Below are 11895 nucleotides of genomic sequence, written 5' to 3'. Positions count from 1 at the left end.
ATAAGCTACTAGATGATGGCCTACATTGTTGGCTTTGTTATGACAAATTGAAAATCCACTATGTTGAAATTATGCAGATTGTCCACGATTCTACTGATGAAATTGTGAATACACCAAGGGTACTGGTAATGCATGCACTTCAGAGAATTAATGATGACGAGTGAATCTCTTTCAATAATAATGTACTTTGGCCCCTTACTAATAGATAATTCAGCTACTAATAGAGCACCGTAAGCCTCAGCCTCGATTGCAGTGGTGAAACTGAGCACTTTGCTCTGACAACCTTGGAAATATGCAACTATATATATTGCAACTCACTACAAGAAAATCCCTTGGTCAAGCATCTCCATCAAAATTAATATTAATTTTTTTGTTAGGAGCAGGTTCCCAGTGGTCTTTGGAGTCCAACAAGTCACTCTCAGTGGGGAATATGTTTATCTCCGTGTTGAACTAATAAAGTATTTCAGAATGAGTAGTGGTTATCTCCGTGTTGAACTAATAAAGTATTTCATGAATTATGTTTTAATGTTGAACTTGCCATTATTAAACACTATGTTGTTTATATCTTTCCAAAGCGCCCAAAACACATAATTTTCCATCTTGAATTTGAAATACTTTTCATCTTCAGCCAACCAGCTTGCAATATAATCTTGAACAATAGTATTTGGATTTGCAATGGTTCCAGGACTCATTGGGGAAGAAAAAAGCACATCTTGAGATGACTCACGGTGGAGAAATAAGTGCTCAGCAGTCTCAGTGGCTTTGTTGCACAATCTACAATCAATATTCATACCAGAAATGTGTTTACTAATGTTACGAGTTGCATCCAATCCATTCTTCAATAATCTCCATATAAAAAATTGGATTTTAGGTACCTGAATACTGACTTTCCATCATTTCTTCCAAGAAAAGTCATAGTTATGAGAACCAATTGGTTGCTTATCTCACAGGGTTTTAAGGAAAGATCTTGTCGAGAGAGTACCTGTAGGATGATGTTTCCATATCAATTTGTTTGTTGAGTTTACTCTATTATCCGCAGGTAAGTGGATCTCTAAAATCTTTAATACTTCAGAATGGTTAAATAATTATTGCAACTTGTCTTCGTATTACCTTTATTCTTCATGGATAATTAGGTCTCTCACTGTAGAGATACTTGGAAAAGTAGTACTGCTTCTTTCAGGGGGATTATTTGGCAGGTTTGAGATCCATGGATCATCCCGAATTCTGATATACTCTCAATTCACCACGGCCTAACAACGACCTTCTCTGATTTTTTCTCTCTGCACTTTAGCATGGCACTTCAAGTAAAAGAGCACACAAAAGGTTTCCTTGCTTCCAAAAAATTTGGCCTTCATAGTTTGACCCCAAGGAAAGTCAGGATTATTTAAGAACTTCCACATCAGTTTAACTATCATATCCTTATTTAGATCCAATTCACAATCCACTCTATTATTTTTCTTCCAGTGCTTCTTCTTTTCATGAGTATATCTCCACCAAAAAATTCTCATAATTTTGTTAAGGATCTAAATAATCTTCTTAGGAATGATAGAGGTTTCCTTATAATAAGGAGGAATGAGATCCAACCCAGTCTTTATCAATATAGTTCTTCCGTCTTGAGTTAAGATACCTCTCTTCTAACCAGTCATCTTATTATTAACTTTATATGTCAGAAACTCATACCAAGAGTTTTTATGAGCATGTTTAAGTAAATGATGGCCCATTTTTATTTTTATTTGGTAAATCATAAAATTTAATTAAGAAACAATTATTTGTACAAAAGCAAACTTCCCAAAGAAATCCATTTTACTAAAAGCGTATGTAGTTATTACAAAATCCTTTACAAAATTGATTGAAATTAGCAAAATATATAATATTTTTCATCATGTGACTCTAACCTAGAGGTTTTACAAAATATTCATTTTTTTTTCATCCCTCACCATACCTGATCATTTCTTGGCCAGTTTATCTGATGAGAGATTACCTTCTCTATATCTATGAATCACAACAACAATTCCTAAAATACCACGTGCTATGTTATATATAGAAATCACCAACCAGGGAATTTTACCATGTTTGCACACTGGCCTGACCATGCATCGTAGATGTTAAAGATTTCCATGAGAGCTTGAACAATTCTCTTCTCCAAGGTACCAAATAAAAGAAGATCATCTGCAAACATTAAATGGGAGACAACAATGGATTTTTTGCAAATTTTATATCCATTATATGGCGCACTATTCTCCATGGTTCTCATCAACCAAGAGAGTTCTTGCGAACACAATATAAATAAATATGGGGATAATGGGCACCCTTGTCGCAGACTCCTTTCACTAATACAAAAACCTTCGGCTTGAACCATTAATAATAATATAAAAGGTTGCGGTGGATATCCATTTATGTTGATAGTGGTTTTTAACTTAGGGCGAAAACTGCAAAATTTTGTCTACCTGTATTGATGGTGGTTTTTAGTTTAGGTCTAGAACTGTAAACTCTATTTTTGTGCCTTTATTCTGCAAAGAATTTGGGCAACATGTTAAACCCTCAGAAAATATACGTAATCATGTACAAATTATATTTATTACTCAATACCTACGTGTATGAAAATTATTAGAATAATATTGGTGCATGTTGCAATATTCCCAGGTATTCTATAATTTTATTGCATTAAAACTCAAGCTCCTTGTTGAATCGTTCATTAATGTAGAGCACGCTGAGTATCTATGCAATGCTATGTTTCCAGCTGAATTCTTAATACTGATATTAAATTCATGTTCATTCTCAATTGAATAGCGTGATTTCCTGGAATGCTAATTTAAGATATGCATAAAAGGAAATGTAAGTCATGCCAAGGTGTGCTACATGTAATAGCATCCAAAAAATTAATGATTTTGTTAAACGTGCAAAATCCATTTAATTTAATCAATTTTGTGCTAATACACAAAATTTAATTGTTTGACCTAATTTTGCGCTAACTCGGAAATTTTGATTTTTTACGATAAAAATGGAGCATGTAGGATATCTTGATTCTTATAGGTCGAAGACCAGACCTAGGCAAGATAGGAATTAGCCTATCACAGGGGCGGTAAGGGCAACATCCTAATGGAAGTTGGAAAACCAAATTAAAAGGAAACCGTGACTGAGTGCACGGCCCGGCCACTTGGCCGGTTAGTTTATCTCACGCCTCATTTGGACGACCAACCATGATCCATGTCAGCTACCACATGCTCCTCTTCTTTACCGACCAATCAACTCGCTCCTAGCCTACATGCTCCGTCCTAAATCGTTGACCAAAGTAGGCTGGTCGAGCTGTTTAATTTTTTTTAAGGATTAATTAAATCTTGGCCGCCCAAGTTAGTCGCAAATTAATCACGACCACTCAACTTGGAAGGTTAATTTAGCTAACCTAAATCCCTACGTTCTCCCCTCTGGCCAATCACATTGCTTATAGCCTACATGCTTCCCTTCCGACCAATCACATCTCTTTGACTTAGTCGGACTATATCCAAAAGGTCACCCAAGGTTGGCTGAACATCTGGGAGCAATTTGTAAAGAAATTAAGTATGAGTTATATGTCAAAAGTTTCGTATGGATTTGTAGTATAATATACTACATAAATCACATCAATCGGATTAACGAGCAAAAATATACAGCTTAAAAAGAGAGCTAGGTCATGGATGAAAACTGACAGAATTCCTCCTGAATTTTTCATGAGTTTTACTGTCGGGATGTTTTCACCTCCTAAACGAGCTCAAAACCTAAATATTCCCTCATGGAAAGATAGAAAATTCTTTTTTGATACGAATGGAGGGATGAACCATCAAAATCCGAGTTCGTATGAAGATTCTACAACAGTTTTAGTGAACGGTCTCACATCTGAATTTTTTGATTACGAAATTTCACAAATTTCATGTATTAATGTAAACTTCCATTCACTCTTTCATTCAAGAGGTGGATTAATGTGATTATGAGACTGTATGTCATGCTACATATGCGTGACTACTTCCATATTCAGATATAATTTTTTTTCCACTCTTTCATAACCACCCATCACCTCTCGTTGATATTATGAAAAGCAGTGCTTGACTTGTCACTCATGACCCATATGTAGCATAACTCACACATGATTGGTCCATGCCCTACATGCATGATCAACACCATATATTTAGTCGGTTAAACAATCAGGTCTTCTTATCCACCATTCACAAATACCCTTCAGTTAAGGAGAGGTGTTAGGATAACCACGTTCCATACAACATAACTTGTCGACCTAGTCATATAGGTCAGTCTAGTTATGCATGACAAGCTAGTCATGTAAGATGACTTATTTCATATTTTACTAGAGACAACAATAATGTCACAAATGGGGGATGTTTATCATGGTATTGATCTGGTGGCCTAGAGCGTATGGTGTGCAGTACACCCATTATGAGAAAGTGATGGGTGGAGCAGGCAGTTAACGGGTAGAGGAGAAGTGGGTACACAACCGTACAGTGCTACCTTCACAATAGGGGTATGGTTTCTACCACCTTCAAACTATCTCCAATATATCACTACTACACAACTCCCACTTTCTATGAGATAAGGGTGTTCGATTATGACTTGATATAAATAGATTTTTAATCTATTTTTTCAACAACTAAGGTAAGTATCAAGAAAACCCAGAGAATATTCATCTTACATCTTGTGAGAAGGTTCTATCTTCTGATACACAGTCGAAATAACAACACCTTATAGAGTTCATCATTCTGATCTCAACACCTTATCTTCTTAAGATCAACCCGTATCCTTCATTTTGTAACCGAAGCAAGACTGGAACGACCATTTCTTGGTTTAGGCCAGAATTGTCTCGAATCTAAAGTATTTTTGTGCAATACATTTTTTAAGGGTCTAGACTCGTTTCTCATCAACCTACCCACTTTTACTCTTTTCTCCATAGTCAGTTTTTACCCTACTACAACCTGACGCAGCATCAGGAATAATGGACCTTGACATTTCTACATTCCGTAAGGAATTTAAAGAATATATAGAAACCCGAGGAGTGTATGTGCCTCTCTTCCCGTATGTATGTGGATACAATTATGAGCTTTGCCTGGATGAGTTCAAAATACACACACACACACACACACACACACACACACACACACATATATATATATATATAACTGTAGTTACTGAATAATTCATTATATATATATAATATTATCAGAACAATATTAGTGCATGTTGCAATAATCCCAAGTGTTTTATAGTTTTATCATGAAAACTCAAGCTCCTAGATGAATTTCTCACTATTATAGAGTCGAACGAGTATTTATTTAGTGATACGTTCGTTAGTTGAACTCCTAATACGTACTTGACATTCATGTTCATTCTCAGCTGAATAGCATGGATTCACCGAAGTGTCCGACTAAGCCATGCACGAGGCTACCTGATCAAGAGCATCCCAGATGTGCTAGCAAGACTAGGTAGTTTCCATGCTAGACACGAAAATAACAAAATTAATAGTTTTGTGTAAACACACAAAATTCTCTTAACTTATTCAATTTTGTGTCAATATACAAAATTTGCTTATTTGACCTAATTTTGTGTCAATTACACAAAATTTAATTATTTTTCCCAAATTGGCGCAAGCACATAATCTCGTGTATTTTCCTAATATTGTGTCAACACACAAAGTTGGTTGATTCACTCAAATTCATATGAAGACATCACTGCATGTGAAGTCATGAATTTGTCTAATTTTACTCAGACTAGGTAGTTGCCATGCTAGACACGAAAATAGCAAAATTAATGGTTTTGTGTAAACACATAAAATTTGTTTAACTTATTCAATTTTATAATTTTGTGTCAATTAAAAAAAATTCAATTTTGTGTCCATTTTGTGTAAACACACAAAATTTGCTTAACTTATTCAATTTTGTGTCAATACACAATATTTGCTTATTTGACCTAATTTTGTGTTAACTACACAAAATTTATTTATTTTGCCCAAATTGGCGCAAGCACATAATCTCGTGTATTTTCTCAATTTTGTGTCAACACACAAACTTGGCTGATTCACTCAATTTTATGAGAAGACTCAAATTCATGTGAAGTTACGAGTTTGTCTAATTTTACTCAAAATTGATGTGAAGCACATCAGAGAGTTTGGATTTTGTTATTAGCACTTTATGTAATTATGATTCTTAAAATCGGTAAACTAGGTTTGATACTTCAATTAGGTTGTAATACTATTAGCTAAGCATATGATTAGGTTGGAGCGTCACAAGTTGGTATCAGAACTCACTATTAGATCTTACATGGGCATCAATTAGATAATAGCTAGTACCGTTTAGTGAACCAGATTAGTTTAGAACTGGATTGGGTTGTGAGATAAATCTTAAATCACTAAAAGCTATCCATGGATAAAAGATTTACTTGGTTGATTGATTTTTTTGTTCGGTTGTGCGTACTGTACATTTTATATTGATTCTCATTGGTTGGAAACTAGTATAGTCAAGCAAGGAGTCAATACCTGTTGTGATTGGTTGATATAAAATCCTAATTTTGGACAAAAACTAATTAAATTGGAATCAGGGATAAAACGTGACTTACTAGGGAATCCGACCGCTCAACTTGTCCGACCAATATGAAAGGCTTTACGCCTCCCGTGATCGACTAATCAAGTCTCACGGTGATTACCTTCCTCCCCTCTTTCCAACTGACCAATCATGACGTCCATAGCCTACCTTCTCATCTCCCAGTGATCGTCCAAAGTATGCCGACCGACCTTCCTAAAATTCTACTTAGGTTGGATCATGACTTCCAAATCAGTCGCAGAATGATCTCGACCACTCAACTTGGCTGACCAACTAACTAGTTTATCTCTTACCGTAATCGACCAATCAGTTCTCACGGTGGTTACGTGCCACCCCCTTTCAAATCAACCAATCATGTCGTCCATGGCTTACTTGCACAACTCGCGATGGCCAGCCAAAGAAGGCCGGTCGAGCTGCCTAAAAGTGTGTAAACTGCACATGCGATTGTCCGTGTGAGTCGCATGTGCCAAACGTCTATAAACGTTAAAGGTTAATTTTGCAACACTTACAAATGTTGCAAAAAAGTTATGAAGTTCAATGTAATTCTTCCATAACACTTTAATGTTGCAGTTTATGTTGCAAAGTGTTTAAACCGACATTAGTACTTATAAACGTCGCAAAATAATGTTACGAAGCCTAGGTTGTAACAAAACCACACTTCTTGAAAGTGTGTCGACCTTTATCAAAAGGGTCTGTGACTAATCCAGGACATTTATTATAACGGATTATAAACGATACCTTGCATGTATCGAATACCTTTGAATGAATTACTCGACATAAGTTGTTTAACCAGACATGATATCTTACATTTATCGAATATGTATAAATGACTTACATAACATGAGTTATTTAACCAAGAGCACAATGCACTGGTTTTTTAGTACTTCCGACGACAAGTCATATTTTTATGAAACATGACTTGCTACTCATGACGCACCTGTAGACTAGCTTACACGTGATTGGTCGAGATATTTATTTACATATAGGTTTCACATACACTACCAACAAAACATGTTTAGTTGCTGAGATGATTACATATTCTCTCCTCCACTCTTCATGACTGATGAGTGCCAAATATTGCATATTTCTATACCTTTTTATTGGCATATAACTCATTTTTGCGCTTTAAAATCATATATTATCCCAAATTCTGTGTTTTTATTGTTTTCAAGAATAAATATTTATACTAATTAATTTTGTGTTTTTAGGCAATAAATAAAGCTTGGATGAATAGAGAAGACAAAAGAGCAGAAAAGTAGAGACAACGGAAGAGAGATGACAAAGCTCCCGCTGGAAAGCAGTGAAGAATATCTTCTGCACCTCATCCGCGAGTGAAGAATGTTGTTTGCATGACTCAAAGACTTGAAGCGGGCTTGAGACTTGTAGCCTTGAAGAAGACGTGGGCCTAAAAGTATGAAACCCATATCCAAGCCCGGTTTCATCCTGAGCCGTCGGTTTCAATCTAGCTGTTGAGCATCCAACGTCATATCCATGCGGTACATCGACATTTGCTAGTCTCGCCCAACACCAGAGCACCTTATATTCCTCTCCTAATCGAACAGAATCCAAACATCTCCTTCACTTCGTTCTCATCTTATCCAACCTCTGTAAACCGATCACTTCAGTTCTCCTCCATCAATCAACTCTATCCCCGACAACCTCTGATCTCAGTCACTCTACCAGCCACCCTATGCAATCAATCAAACCTCTAATCTCTCTCTCCATCTTATCTTTTCCATTGTCACACACAGTAACCCTAGAAGCTAGGATTGAGAGAGAGAGAATTAGGGTTATCTCCAATAGCTAAAAGCAAACATCAAATCAAGGAGTTGCAGAGTTAAATTGCAGAAGGGGTTTGTCAGAAAACATACTTTGGGTGATTATCACATTCTAAGAGATTGAGAGATTTTCATGTATAAATAGGGATGAGAATTGTATGTAAAATTCATGCCCGTATTAGCCGGTGCACCAAGTAGTAGTTTATATTTGTTTTCAGTACTATCATCATGTTCTAATTTCATAACTAGCATTTAGATGAAACTCTGACTCTCTGTTTTGTTATTCATACTGTTTATGTTACTCTTGAATGTTTAAATTGTTTTAAGATAGAATTGAATATTAGTACTTCAACATTTTTCTTTCATAGTGTATGCCATCTATCCATTGTGTGTTGATTATGCTGCAACTCAAGCTTAACCAGATTGTTATTGATCCTTAGACTAATTATGCCATGAGAAGACAGTTAGTGCTTTGGAAAGATACCTTAGTTGTGATTGCACTATCCATTGGTGAAACACCTTAGGTAAGTGGTAGACTTGACACTTCTCCCTTATATGTTACAAGGACAAGAGTAGTATGATTTGTTGAATACATAATGTGAGTTAGTGGTGGATTTGAAAATCCAAGTATCCTCTTTATCATTGCTTTGCATTATGTTTTACTATTTCAGTCACTACCATCATCTAGCCGTATCGGAAAACAACCCCCCTTTTTGGTTACGCTTGTTTCGAATCAGTTTTAGTAAGACCGCAGCTTCAACTTACACCCACCTTGTCCCTGAGGATCGACCTGTATTTGCACTGCATACAATAAGGCATTGTGCACTTGAAGTTTAAGGTACTGTTTATAGACCTACCAATGACCACTTTTTACATGTCATGTGTTGGACTCACTCAACAACTTCCACGCTCCACATTATTGGTTCATTCAAGTTGTGACACGGCGTACTCTCACATCCAGTCAACTTCATCAGTCAGGTGAGAGGAAGTCATGTAGGTTAACCCCATGCAAGTCACACTTACAACTAAGTAGTTTTTTTTTTCTACCAGAACACTCGAGACATCAACAATGTCACAAATGGGGGATGCTCATCAGGGTATTGGCCTGGCGGTCTATGACAATGCGGTGTGCAATGCGCCCATTATGATAAAGTGTCAGGAAATGCAGACATTTAACAAGTGAAGGAGTAGTGGGTATGCATCCGCCCACTCTTACCTCTATGATAGGGACACGGTTTCATCACTTTCATACGATCTCCACCTTCTCACTCCTCCACAACTTCTAGTTCCTATGAGATCAGGGTGTACATGCATGATTACACATAAATAAATTTTCTGATCTATTTCTGAACATGCAATCATAATCATCAACACAAGTATCCAGAATACACAAAATACACTGCCTATAATTTTTAAGAAAGTTCTACTTTCTGATATACCTTCACCTTTCATAGAGTCTACCACTATGATCTCAACGCTTCCTTTGTTTCCCTCCCTGAGACCAACCTTCTTATTCCTTTGTGATCGAAGAAAAACTGAAAGGGCCATTGTTTAGGCCAGAATTGTACAGATTGATCTCTCAAATCTAAAGTACACATGTGCAGTATATTTGTCTAGGGTTTAGACTCGTTTCTCATCAATATACCCCATTTTAACATTTTCAGCAGAATCAGTTTTGCCCTTATACAATTTCATAATCACACTGTGTGTTTCTCCTACAATTTAAAAGCTCTAAGATAATGACTTATAAATATCCAATTGATTTTATCATACGTCTTACTTATGTCTGTTTTCAATGCAAAAGCACTTATAATAGATCTAGAATTGGACATGGAGTGAATGAACTCTTTAGCAACCATTATATTGTCTGTAATTAATCTACCTGGGATGAATGCATAATGTTCTTTATTTATTGGATCATTCAGGTGGCCCTTGAATCTTTGTGCTAGTATTTTGGTCACTACTTTGTATAAGATGTTGGTTAGGGCTAAAGGTCTAAGTTTTTATTGTAAGGTGGGATTCTTTACCCCGGAGATCAACACCGGATTCATATGATTCAGACCTGGTGCGAGAGTCGAAGTGGTGAAATATTCTTTGATAGTCTTTGTGGCATCGTCACCAACTAGCTCCCAACAAATTTAATATAAAAGATCAGGTCTCATCAGGTCCCAAAGCTGTAATGCTCTTTATCCTCTTGATTGTATTCCATATTTATTCAGAAGTAGGAGTCCACACCAAATTGGAATTCCCGGTGTTATCAATTGTCGTAGAAATTTGAAAGAGAATAATATACTTATTTTCATCAGGGTCTATTTTGAAAGGATGTGAAATGCTTCATAAAATAGTTGACAACACCCTCAGCATCAGTGACGCACTTACCATCTGGCAATTTAAGAGCACTAATTTGGTTTTCTTTTTCCTTTGCAACACATGTAAATGAAAGGTATAAGTGTTCCTATCCATATTAGGAATCCCTTTCACCTTGCTTCTTTGTTCTCTATTGCATAAGGTTAAAATGATCAATCTTCTTACATAGCTTTCTCTTTTTATCTCTAATATCTCTGATATGAGCCTCAATTTGAATTTGCAGTTGTTCCTTCTTTGTATCCTCCACAACTCAGATATATTACCAAAGTCTTTCGTATTCCATTTACTTAGCTCCTTACCCACCTTATTTATCTTCATCAATGTATTACTTTGTCTAGCATCCCAAGACTTTTGTACAACAACATTAAAAGCAGGATGTTTCACCCAATAATATTCAAATTTATAAGAAAACTTTCCATTTGTTTTGTTAGTTATGTGGTTATTGATTAAAATGGGTGCACAGTCACTACTGAACACTCTAGGAAGATGTAACACTACATTGTCGTGGTACATGAAGAACCAACCGGTAGTACCAAGAACCCTTCCTAGTCTCTCATAAATAGGTTTGTCAACTTTGACCAAGTAAAGCTGGTCCAACGAATCCCATATCAATCAATCTTCTATCGATTTATAAAGTTCTTGGAGCCATTATTTACAACATTGAAATTTTGATTATCAGCGTGCTTCTCTAGTGTAGACTTAATTGCATTCAGATCACCCACTATGCACCAAAAAAAAAGGTCAGCTGCTCAACAAATTGAGAGAACCTGGACCAGAAGTTGTTTCCTAAATGTTCGTCCGGTGGACCATAAACACAGAGAAGGTCCCAATCTTTACCAATAACTTGACTTATTCGACACTAAATCACGTTTTTATCAGCACTACTTACCACCATGTTGGTATCATTAATCTAGAGAACTACATTACCACCTCTTCTGACAATCACCGGTAAAGTTATCAAACCCAAAATAATTAAAAAAATTATTAGAATTTGACTCCCCAATTAAAGTATCAGTAAGAAAGGCAAGTTGGATATTGTAGGCATGAAAAACGCCTTCAACCACGATCCAATCTCCAACTTGCCTTTCTTACTGATACTTTAATTGGGGAGTCAAATTCTAATAATTTTTTTAATTATCTTGGGTTTGATAACTTTACCAGTGATTGGCGGA

General features: G+C 36.1%; 1 long non-coding RNA gene across 1 annotated transcript; it reads left to right on the top strand.

The window, feature by feature from the left end:
• Positions 1-445: 445 nt before the first annotated feature.
• On the top strand, positions 446-2636 carry LOC113276597. Its single transcript, XR_003324572.1, has 2 exons — positions 446-871; positions 951-2636. It is a non-coding gene; the product is annotated as an uncharacterized LOC113276597 (long non-coding RNA).
• Positions 2637-11895: the final 9259 nt, after the last annotated feature.

This window comes from Papaver somniferum, chromosome 4, assembly GCF_003573695.1.
Source record: "Papaver somniferum cultivar HN1 chromosome 4, ASM357369v1, whole genome shotgun sequence".
NCBI classification, from domain to species: domain Eukaryota; kingdom Viridiplantae; phylum Streptophyta; class Magnoliopsida; order Ranunculales; family Papaveraceae; genus Papaver; species Papaver somniferum.
Note: the sequence above shows the minus strand (reverse complement) of the source record. Positions and strands in the feature narration are given on the sequence as shown.